This window comes from Pteropus vampyrus, unplaced genomic scaffold (genome assembly GCF_000151845.1).
Source record: "Pteropus vampyrus isolate Shadow unplaced genomic scaffold, Pvam_2.0 Scaffold8, whole genome shotgun sequence".
Classification (NCBI taxonomy): Eukaryota; Metazoa; Chordata; class Mammalia; order Chiroptera; family Pteropodidae; genus Pteropus; species Pteropus vampyrus.
In genome coordinates, this window is record NW_011888789.1 from 16110607 (window position 1) to 16122351 (window position 11745).

General features: G+C 42.7%; 1 pseudogene; it reads right to left on the reverse strand.

Annotated features, from left to right (window-relative positions):
* Positions 1-226: 226 nt before the first annotated feature.
* LOC105301034 lies at positions 227-11489 on the reverse strand (annotated as a pseudogene).
* Between the last annotated feature and the right edge of the window lie 256 nt (positions 11490-11745).

The following is an 11745-nucleotide window of genomic DNA, read 5'->3' on the forward strand; positions in this document are numbered from 1 at the left end:
CTTCCTTCCTTCCTTCCTTCCTTCCTTCCTTCCTTCCTTCCTTCCTTCCTTCCTTCCTTTCTGCAGCTGCAAAAAGCTTTAATGTTTCAATTTGGTCCAAGGCATGGAGAGGGCTCCAGGGTGGTTAGAAGGCTGCCTAGTGGTTGCAGGGAGAGGCTCAGGCACAAGACCAACCCTAGGGGGAGTGCAGAGGAGCCCCTCTAAAACCTCTGAGCTCCAAAGGCTCCTAGTCATGCTTGAGGGTGAGCCTCTGAAGAGATTCTTGCCCAGCCCAGCCTGGGGGCCGGCCAGCCTGCAGAGGTTAGTCAGGTGGTCACTCATCTTCTTGATGATGATGATTTTCACCTCCTCCTCTAAGTCACGGATATGAGGGTCTGCGTGGGCAGAACCCTGGGTATGCGGATTCAAAAAGGTCTGGTTCGGGTTCTTCTCCATGACCGTGGTGGTTTCCATTGGCATCCTGAGTTTTACCACACTCATCTTGGGAAGGCTTCTGCAGGTCCTGGAAGAGGATGAGGCCACCATGCTGGCTTTGCATCTTTGAGAGATGCTGGGCTCCCTCGCATTTCTCCTCAACCAACTTGCAGAAGAAGTGGCCCACGTCTTCCAGAGCCACATAATCGCGGTCAGCATAGAAGCCCAGAGAGAGGTAAGTGCAGGAGGCCAGCAGATGCAGGTTGACCAGGCGATTGACAGCAGCCTCCACATCAGTGGAAAAATTCTGATGGATTTAAGAGCTTGTGGTTGTTTGGCAATAAGGAGTTAAGCTCAAAAAACAGAGTTGGCTGGTCTCAGAAGCCAAGGATGGCTGAGCAGGTTCTCAAGGTCACAACTGGAAAAGAGGTTGAAGGTTAGTCAGAGGCTGGAAGAAGGGGTGTCCTTGAGTCTGTTCCGTCCAAACACTGTTGAAGCAAGAGACAGATCTGGGGGACCACTGAGGGCGCTGCCCTATCCTCCTGTCTTTTTTCTGCCTAACACACTTCCGTACCTTCTCTGCACACACCAACATAATGTCATAACACTTCGCCAAGGCAATAATTAAAACTCAATAACCCAGTGGCAGAGATACCTATTGTATTCAGGCACAGTAAAGCTCCATGCAGGCATGGTAAATTTCCATGCTAGAGATCGAGTAGCTGGATCACACATGTGTCGATTAGGTCAGACCCGCCTCGAATTAGACAGCAGGAGCTTCAGATCCACAGCATGCTGTCTGGTGGTGGAAACTGTGGAGTGTCCAGAATGAGAGTGTCACATACTATCTGGAAAGAATCTTGGTCCTCTTGTTCTGGGTGTGTATGTGTGTGTGTACATACAGATCTTGCGCATGTGTGTGAATTGATGAAAGTGAGTTCTCAGAACCCTTCCTTAGTACCATTCTCAAGTCTTAGGGGCAGACTGTGGTCTGTTTACATGAAGGCACTTTACTGCTCTGAGGCCAAATGATGAAGGAAGTGACATTTGCGATGCTTCCACACCTGCCCTCACTTTCCCTTGGCTGTGTCCTGATTCTCCTCTCTTGCTCCCGCCCACGGTGAATGAATGCTTGCACATGGCCCCATCCCAAGGTCTGAGCTGTAGAATCTCAGAGCTGAAAGGCATCTCAAAAATCACCTGGGCCAACTCTTTCCTTTTGGAGAGATGAGAAAACTGAGTCCAAGAGAGTAAAGTGACTTGACTTAGGTTAGTGTGTGGGAAAACCAGCATTAGAACCAAAGCGTCAGGGAGAAAGGGCTTTCAATAAAAGGTCAGAAGACAGGGCTAAGTCCTAGCTCTGCCTTGTAGGAAGTGCATGGCTTAGTAGGTCAGTCACACACACTCACTCATTTTCACAATTGTTCTAACCACCTCTGTATCCAAGGGACTGTTGCAAGTACTGAATTAAATAATGGATGTGAGAGAGGGCTTTAGAAACTGCAAAGCATCCTATCAATATATGATTTTTGCTATGCTCAGTCAGTGGCCTATCAAGGCCAGTCGCATGTGCAGACATTAAGAAAGTGCATTTTCTGTAGAAAATTTAAAAACAATTATAAAACCTTATGAAACCGACTAAAAGTTAGGTTGCTTTTTGTTATCACTGTTTGGCAATTCTAAATAATGTCTAAATTTTTCTTTCCTGAAAAATTCCTTTGTAGGTCTGAATTCCAAATAATTATTGTGCTTACTATTAAATTTTAATAACATATAATGATAACGTAAGGATATGATAATAATAATATATAATAATAAAAGTTTAACTTACCATATTTTTGTTTCTTATCCTTTCATAAACCTTGTATCCAACACAAAAGTTAATTCAGACATCTCCCAGTTAGGATTGTCAGATTTATTAAATAAAAATATAGGATGCCACTTAAATTTGAGTTTTCAATAACAATGAATAATTTTTTAGTATATCTATGTCTCATACTCATTTGGAACATACTAAAAAATTATCACTTACTCGAAATTCAAATTTAACCATGCGCCCAGTATTTTGTCTGGCAACTCTATCAGTTATACATGAGGATGCAGCTACATGCTTTCACTCAGAATAAGTTTACTTGGGGGCACAATTGTGTCTCCAACTCTGGTAGTTATACTTCATTTAAACATTGGATTTCAAATAAAGATAGCAAATAAGTGATAAAGACAAATAAACAGAGGTGAGTCCTTCAATTCTGTCGTTCTACGTGGCCAGTTGGAGTTTTTAACATGTTTCTTAAAATTAAGAGTAAACAGAGTATGAACTTTAAGGTACAATATTTTTGTTTAGTAAATGCAAATTTTAGTTCCCATGACACATGAAATATTTTACTAAATGTTGTGGATTGAATTGTGTTCCCCCCCAAAATATGTTGAAGTCCCAATCTTCAGTATCTTAGAATATGATTTTGGGGGGGGGGCGCGGAAATAGTGCTGTTGTAGATATAATTAGTTAAGATGAGGTTGTACTGGAGTAGAGCTGGGCCCTTAATCCAATATGACAGGTACTGTTATGAGAAGAGGAGAAAGAGACACACACACAGGGAGGACAGTGCCATGTGCAGACACAGACACACAGAGAGAACGCTACATAACAATGGAGGCAAATACTGGAGCGATAAAATTGTGAGGCAAGGAACGCCAAGGATTGACAACCCCGCTGGAAGCTAGGGAGTGGCGGGGGAGGATTGTTCTCTACCGGTTTCAAGAGGAGCATGGCCTTGCTGACACGTTGTTTTTGGAACAGCTTATTAGAGGATGGAGAAAGCTTTGAGCCGTGACTCTAAATGTTTCTACACTCAAGAAGATTGATTATTATGCCTGGGAGTACTCTGAGATTGGAAAGCCAGTGGTCTAGAACAACATGAGTGGCAGGAAGTCAGAATAATAATAATACTAATAATATTACTATAGTGAAGATGACAACCGAAATGCCGGCATTTCTGTAGTTTTTACAATGCACTAGGCCCTCTGCTGTATTAAGTATATATTACCTAATTTAATCCTATCAACAGCTCTGTGAAAATATTATTCCCACTTTACAAATGAACAAACTGAGCCTCAGTGGGGGATAAATAATCTTCCCAGGGTCTAGATATCTGCCTCAGAAGCCATTACCACCCAGAGTCACCATCCTGAGTGGCCAGAGGAAAAGGAAGCATCAGAGTTGCCCAGAGTCTGGCTTTCTCTGCTCACCCTTGTGCTCTGGACCAGAGAATCCATTTTACAAATACACATTAAATGTCTACCACATCCCACACGTTGTGTGAGGTGATTGAAAGGACGGCAAGGAAACAGGTAGCTCAGTGAATATTCCAAGACCCCATCTTTCATCCTTATCCTGGGCCTTTTGAGCCTTTTATTCTGGAAACCTCAGTCTTTCCTTACACCTCCTCAGCTACAGGGCCTGTAAGCCCAGGCAGTGTCAAGGCCAGACTTCAGTGTAACCTGCAGAGCTACTGTTTCCAATAACGCCCCTTGAGGAGGCTCAGGGACAAACTGGAGAGGGACAGTGTGAATGCCAGAATAGCCACCCTGCCTGAACTTTTTACAAACAGCTTTCAAGAGTGAATGGCTCTTTAGGTCTGTTCAGGTCCTCTGTTCCCGTGTGCCTTTTTACCCTCTCTCGGTTCTTAGGCCATGTCTATTCTGCAAAGTAGAAGAGTATGAACAATTTTCTTCCCCCATCTCTTACATTAACTCCTTATCTGCAGGGGCATTGTCTTCCTCATTCTTTGGGTTCCTTCTATGAGCCTGGCACCAAGCTAGGCATATCATATTTTTTCGTTTACTTTCCATAACTTGTTCCGTAGAACTTATGAAGTGGGCACCGTATTATTCCCATTCTTCAGAGGAGAAATGAATATGTTCAGAAAGATGAACTACATTTTTCTAAGTCACCCAGCTAATAAACGACAGAGCTGGGATTTGAACCCAAGTCTCCCTCACTTCAAAGCTCATGTTCTTTATATTAGGCCACACTGACATTTAGAACCATTTACGGTGAGAGTGGCAGAGGAAGAAAAGAAATGCAATTATACATAGATTTCACCTTTAAAGTTATTTCCAACGTCTGCCTTTGCCTTTTCTTTCAATTAGAATTGCTAGGCCACCAGCATTAAATAGCACACGTCCTAAGCTACCGAGTCATGCTGAAGAAACTGAGGAAGGTCCAGGTCTTTCTGAACAAATAAAGTGGCCCAATCCTAGAGGCAGGGGATGATATTCACACAATAGGGGCTTCACAGGAATCTCAGTCTTTGTAGAAATTTTAAATAACCATTGAAAGACTAGATTTTCCTGGTATGCACTAAAGAGCCAAATATTCTTCATTTTGAAAAATTCTGACATGTTCTCCCTCCCCAGCCCATTCTGTTCTCAATGGCATTATCGGCTTTGTCTTTAGCAGTAATGTGGTTATTGTATTTAGAAAATCTATGCAACCGAAAAAGAAAAAACAGAATGAGTGACTTTACTAGATGTGGAATGAGGAAGTAAAACATTTTCATTTTTTAAAGTTAGGTTTTATTCTTATACCTATACCTAGACATAGCAGTGTCATTCTCAAAAAAATCACTGCTGTGGGTGACACTGGTGGTAATGATGGCACCCCACACTAGGGGCTGCATCAGCTGCTTATAGTCATAGACGAAAAATCCCAGCTTAAAATTTCCAGGATCTTTATTTGTGTTTTGTTTAAGGTTTCTGGCTTATTCCAAGATTAAAATTTTCCTAAGTGTATAATAGCTATTTCTATTGTTTGCCAGATGACTCTGAAACTGTGCCTTCCTTTTTCTCTCCTCAAAACTTGTCAGAGCCCATCATTTTTGCTTTTAGCTGGAGTAGTTCCTAGGTCTGTATAACTTCCTTGTGGTTATTTTAAGCAAGACTTATTGAGCAGAGACCAGTTTTGATTGGCTTAGAGCCTCTTGTTGGCATAAAATGTAATATTTATTGATTGCGGAGCAGGTCCACAGGTTTTAATACGTTGCTTTTCATGTTTTTGTTTAATGGGCATATATTTTCTATATAATATTGGTACTGCTATTCCCAGGCATCTCATAAAACTGTTTACCTATGCATTGGTTTTAGAGATAGTATCTGTACAATAGTTAACTTAATGACTGCCTAACTGAAGTGCAATTATCTATTTTCCTTCCTTCCTAACTCCCTTTCTCCACCCCTCTCATCCCTCTCTCCCTTTGGCAGAATTTCTCTTTATAGGCTGGGCCTCTATTTGCCTACAATATATGGGAACGGATGGGGTTGGCTGACTGCTTTTATATTTTTGTGCTTTTCCTGGTTAATCACATTCAACTTACTAAAATTGCATGAAATAAAAAGTTCTTCCAGCAGGCGGCACTCTAGGCTTACAGAGGCTCTTGAAGCTGCTTGCTCCAGGCCCAAGTGCACATCCTACAGTCCGAAAAGAAACCTTACTTTCTGAGTTTGTTCAAGGACAGAGTCACACGCCCAGGATTTCATCATAGAATTCAACAGCATTGTCATGTGATCCTCTTACAGACAAGGCAATCATTAGAGGCCAGGTGGGACATCAGTGCAATCCTCAATAGAGGGTAAGTTAGCTAATCAATGTAAGCATTGCGAGTAATCCTGGCGAAGCACCAAGATGGTGGCTTTTGACATGCTGTGTTAGTGGAAACTGACTAAAAGGAGGGAAACAAATGAACCAAGTAAACCAAACAACTTAAGTATGAACAGAGCATATGATAATGCAGTGAGTGGTTCTTAACCAGAGGTACTCATCAGTATCACCCTTAGAGCTTGGAACAAGATCAGCATTCTTTGATCCACTCCCAAATGCTCAGATCAATAAATCTGGGTGGGATCTGCGTATCTGTGTTTTCTTAAATTCCACAGGTGATTCCAGTGCATACTCCTGGTACAACGCCTCAACGCCTCTGTATTATTCTTAACTCTCCAGTTAGTGTGGAAAAAGGGGAGGAACCCATCATGTCTAGTGACCTTTCACTTTTCTGAATCATTTTGCTCAGCTTTAAAGTGGGCCAAGTTGCAGAGATGGACTAGTTCCTCAAACCCAGAGTCCAGACTTTAGCTATGATCAGGTGCCCAGATATCTTTGCATTCCTGCCCCGCCCCCAGTCCCCCCCACCACACACACACCCCAATCCCCTATAAAAAGCACTGGGACCATGCTGAGTGGAGAGACATCACTGGTGAGACCCTTGCCTCCCTCTCTAATCATCAGTGATGTCATTAACGGGTATAACCTGGTCCTTTCCCCAAGGCGGGTAAGTCATATGAAATGAAGCATCTTTCATTTTCTAGACAAAGAAGTAGCAAAGGAGTCTGAAAACAGTGTTCATTCAAGTCACTAATTATTTAATGATTTGGGCCTCAGAAATTCCTCAAAGAATAATTAAATTTGTTTGCAGTAAGAGGAAAGTAAAATACAGATGCTCCAACTTACGATGGGATTATGTCCTAATAAACCCGTGGTAAGGTTAAAATATCATAAATCAAAAATCTATTTAATACACTTAACCTACTGAACATCACAGCTTAGCTTAGCTTAGCCTACTTTAAACGTGCTGAGCACAGAGACTGTGACTCATTCATAGTAGAATGAATTAATGATGCAAGATTAATAGACACGTAGGGTTTTCTTCATCTGCAGGGAATACGGGTGGTCATTTAAGGGGTACATCTGAAATAAAGAGAAGCAACACTCACCTGCCACCTTCCAGTCTCCCATATATCAGCCAACCAGGTATTTAATTTTACCGATAATTTCATTCTTTGGGTTAAACAATGCCCATGCCTGAGGGACTCTTTGAAAATGTAAAAGTCCCTAGGAAAGACAGACCAACCCCTTGGAATAAGTGTGATGACCAAATCTTTTCCCTTCAGGCAGGAGGAAGAGTTCAGGATGGCCCATGGAACCACAACTCAGGAGCATAGGATTTGAGAGACAAGTGTCACCTCAGGATACTGCAGAGAATTCTGCAGCTCTGGGCAGAGATGTCCTACTACAAAGGACAGGTTTTGGTACAAGAGAGCACTGTAGCTGGATTATGAAGGAGTAGAATGTTGGAACAGAATCCAAACCTTCATTTCACAGAAGCAGCAGCTGAGGCCCAGGAAGAGAAAGGATCTAGCATAAGATTAGCGTGGAGACTTCACAATCCACATGCCAAACGGTTTCAAAAGTGACGTAAGCAGTGGCACTGTACAGTCCTGGTGCCGCTGGCGAGGCCACATTCCCAGGGCCAGAACTTTGCTCCGCATTCCACTGGCTGCTCACTGACATCCGCCAGGGCTCTTATTTTCAAAACCAAGGGGACTATATTTTTAACATGAATCTGCCTTTTTAGCGAGTGCTCCAGGTGAGTCTGATGTACATTAGGTTTGGGAACTACTTGTCTTGGTTATCGGGACTGTTCATAGAAATAAACATAGAGGTTTTTTTAGTGCTTAAAAGAATCTTGAACATAGCGTGAATCCTCTTATTTTTTCTTTTGAATTATAGGGAAGTTGTACATTACTAACCACAGACTATTTCCATGAAAAAAAAAAAATGCAGAAACCAAAAATGGACAAAGTAAGAAAGAAGTCAGAGAAAAAATGAGCTTACTAGTGCTACATCTGAGCGTCTCCTTAGCCCCTTCGTTTCCCAAAGGAGCAAATCAGATCTAGAGATGTTAACGATTTTTCTCAAAGTCACACAGGTAGTTTGCGACAGAGCTGAGCCTAGGAATCTGGGCCCTCTGTCACCACTCTCCCAAACACACAGGACTGTATAAGCTTAGAGAAAAGTCTTGTGGGAAAGAGACCTCACTGTTCACAGCTGTTAGCTCTAGAGACTAAGATTACCAACGTGGATTTTCATTTTATACCTATCTGTATTTTTTGAACTTGTTCCAGTCACAAGCAATACAGGAGACTAGATTACCTAAAAATCTTCCTACTTCAAACTCTTTACAATGCTGCATTGCAAACTGCAAAATAAGACTGAGCTTGCAGAAGAGGAAATGCAATGATCAGGTGCTAAGAGTGAAAGGGTTGCTGACAACCAGGGTGGCTTTGCCTGAGGCCATCGCTGCCCTGGGGAGACAGGAGATGAAGCTTTTGGCCCACAGCCCACAGAGGTATGAGTGAGCCCCTCACACAAGCCAGGCTGGGAGGGCTAAGTCCACCCAGGAAGAGGATAAGGAAATGCTGCTGTGTCTGCCGAGGCTCGGGACAGGAAGTGTCCCTGAGAACTTGCAATTTAGGATTTATTCAAGTAGAAACTGTAGTATATTCAGTCAAATTAGAAATTAATAGAAAAGGGACAACTTTTTTAAAAACAATCTTCAATGTTTGGAAATATAATAACACATTACTAAGTAAGCCTTGGTTTTAAGAGGAGATAAAGTAAATTAATAAATGCTTGTAATTAAAGGATAATGAAAACAGTACGTGTTAAAATATGTGGAACAGCTAAAGAAATACTTTCAGATAAAATTATAACCTTAAATATGTTGAACAGGAAATTTTAAAAGGTTCAAAATTATAAGCAAACTGTTCAATTCAAGAGTTTGGGAAAAGAGCAATGGAGCAAACACAAAGAAACATCAAGAAAGGAAACAAAAAAAAAGGACAGAAATTAAGTAGATAGAAGCGAAAAATAGCAACAGATTAACAAAAACAGCAGATGGTTTTTGAAAAAAGACTAGTAAGAAAGATATATAAAAAGGAAAAAGAGAGATGAAAATACAGACACTTCAAAATTTTGTGAAGGTTGTTATGAATAAATATATACTAATGAATTTGAACCATAAAAAGGCCATCGTTGCAGAGATGAATGCTAAGCATGAGACCAACAGCATGGACTCCCTCTCACCAAGGCTGATCTAGCTACCACTGCTGCCAAAAGTCTGATACACTAGTTGCATATTCAACATGCTTTTACCACAGCGCCCACAGTATATAGTTTCATCCCTCAAGATGACCAATCAGCCGTTTGACGGCAGGTGATTATATTGGACTATGTCCTTCTCCTTAATTCAGCCTTATTGATATATTTCCCATTGATGGGTTTCCCTTTCCTGGAGTAAGAAATATGCTCTAAGAAAAAACAGAAATATATCAGTATCTTGGCCAGCACCATTATCTGAGGTCTCACAGAGGGCCTGATTTAATACAGTAGGTCCCACCTGACATTGCCTCAGACCAAGGGGCCTACTTTATGGCAAGTGAGTTGTGAAAATGTATACATGACTATGAAATCCACTGGGCATGTCATGTACCACATCACTTAGAAGCTGTTGGCCTGATAGAGTGTTAGAATGTCCTCTTAAAAGTGTGCCTAAGGAATCTGCTTGGGGTTGGGGGAGCTGTCCTTCTAGATGAGGTATGATATATTTTGAACCAAAGGTCATCATAACATGTTATTTCTTTATAGTTTGCTAGAAAGCATGGATCTCAGAACCAAGAGGTAGAAGTAAGCATAGCCCCTCTAACCATCCCTCCTGGTGATCAGAATGGGGAATTTGTGCATCCTATCCCTAAAACGTTTACCTCTGCTGGGCTAGAGGTTCTTGTTGCCTGAAAGGAAGAGAAAAGTGGTGAGATATTTCTAACATCGAACATTGTAAAATTTCTCTAAACCTAAGCTATAACCCAAATCTAATCAGTTCAGATTCCTCATGTCAGTAGACTATCTGGCAAAGAAAGTATTTACTATACTTTTTATAGGCAATTTACTATGATTATGATGAGGGGATAGAACAGCTGTTGTGTAATGGGGCAGGAAGACGTACATTTGAAACTCAAGCATTTACCTGGATGCATCTTGATCCCTGTATACCTAGAGTTCTAAATAAAGAAATACACGAACAACTGCAGCCTCCATGCTATGACAAAGGCATGGTAAGGAGAGGGGGGCAGTCTCAGACTCCTCAGAGATGAGGGTCTGGGTTATCTTATGGGGCAAGCAACCTAGACTAGAGAAACTACTGGCCAAGAATGAGAGGGGTCTAAAGTGGATGTTAGAAGAAAGAGTCAAGTATAAATTATGGCTTTAGCACCAACTGAACAGCAGGGTCCGTACATGTCCCACTAACTCTCCTATCGAACTTTGAAGAAAATCTGTTTATTTATATATTTAAATATTGTGACTGGCCACCACAATGACAGAACAGAGTGAACTGTTCTATCAGTGATGTGAGTGGTACAAGGCATACCCTGTAATAGACACCGTGGGTGCTCCATCCTATCTCCCAGGCATCCACCTTTCAGATCCTCCAGCGACTCAGTTGCTTGGAATAGCAGGTCTGAGGGCTTTCTCTGGCTGCTGGAGCACAACTGATTTGCATGAGATTAGGCCTAAGTGTTGGAGGAATTAAAGCCTCTTGGGATCAGATGACTGAACTGAGGACCGAAGAGAGTTATGGCTACATGAGCATGAAGAGTTTGTCATTAAGAAGATTAAGTGAGGATTGCCATTAACAAACTGCAATTGTCATCATGGATAATTGCGTCTTGTAGAATCTACTGTTCTTTGGCCTTACTAACATCTGTTATCAGCTGCATTTTGCCTTCACTATCTTGGACTGTTTGTCCACTCTGGTTCTATGAGAATCTGTTTTCTTTTCGAAGAGGCCCACCTGCCAGTTAAGGCCATCTGTAGTCGCCAGTCACTGAGGACCAAGACAGTAGGATGGAGTCATGGGTCTGCTCCATCTTCACCATCTCGGAGGGCCCTGTGAGGGCACACTCGTCCATTTTCAGGTCATGGCAGACACATTGCCCTAGGGATCTTACCATGTCACCTCCCATGAGGTCCACCACGGGGACCTCCTCCGCTTAGAGAACTTGTTGACATGCTTCTCCAGGCTACGGAGCTGTTCCTCCTTGCTCCAGTCTCTGAAGCTGTCACCGGCACCAGGAGTGTCACCTTCAGCAGTAGCAGAGTGACTCCCTTCAGCTGGGCAGAGGTTCCACTGCGACTTCTGTGTTCTGGAACCGCTGGCAAATCTGGGTCCCCTGCAGGGCATAGGCTCCTGTGACGGGATGGGCGGCTACCTCCGGGATACTGAGCCCGCATGCATTCCAGGACGCTGAACCCGCATGCATTCCAGGACGGTAGAGGGCTTGGGTGGTGGAGTCTGGCCTCGCCGGAACAGTGTGCTCCTGCAGCTCGGGTCCCACACTCCCCGCTAGGCCTCATTGTAGCTCAGCCAGTCGACTCCCGCAAGGCCACCGCCTCCACCACCACCGTGCACCACTCACAGGCTGCATGCATCCCTCTTT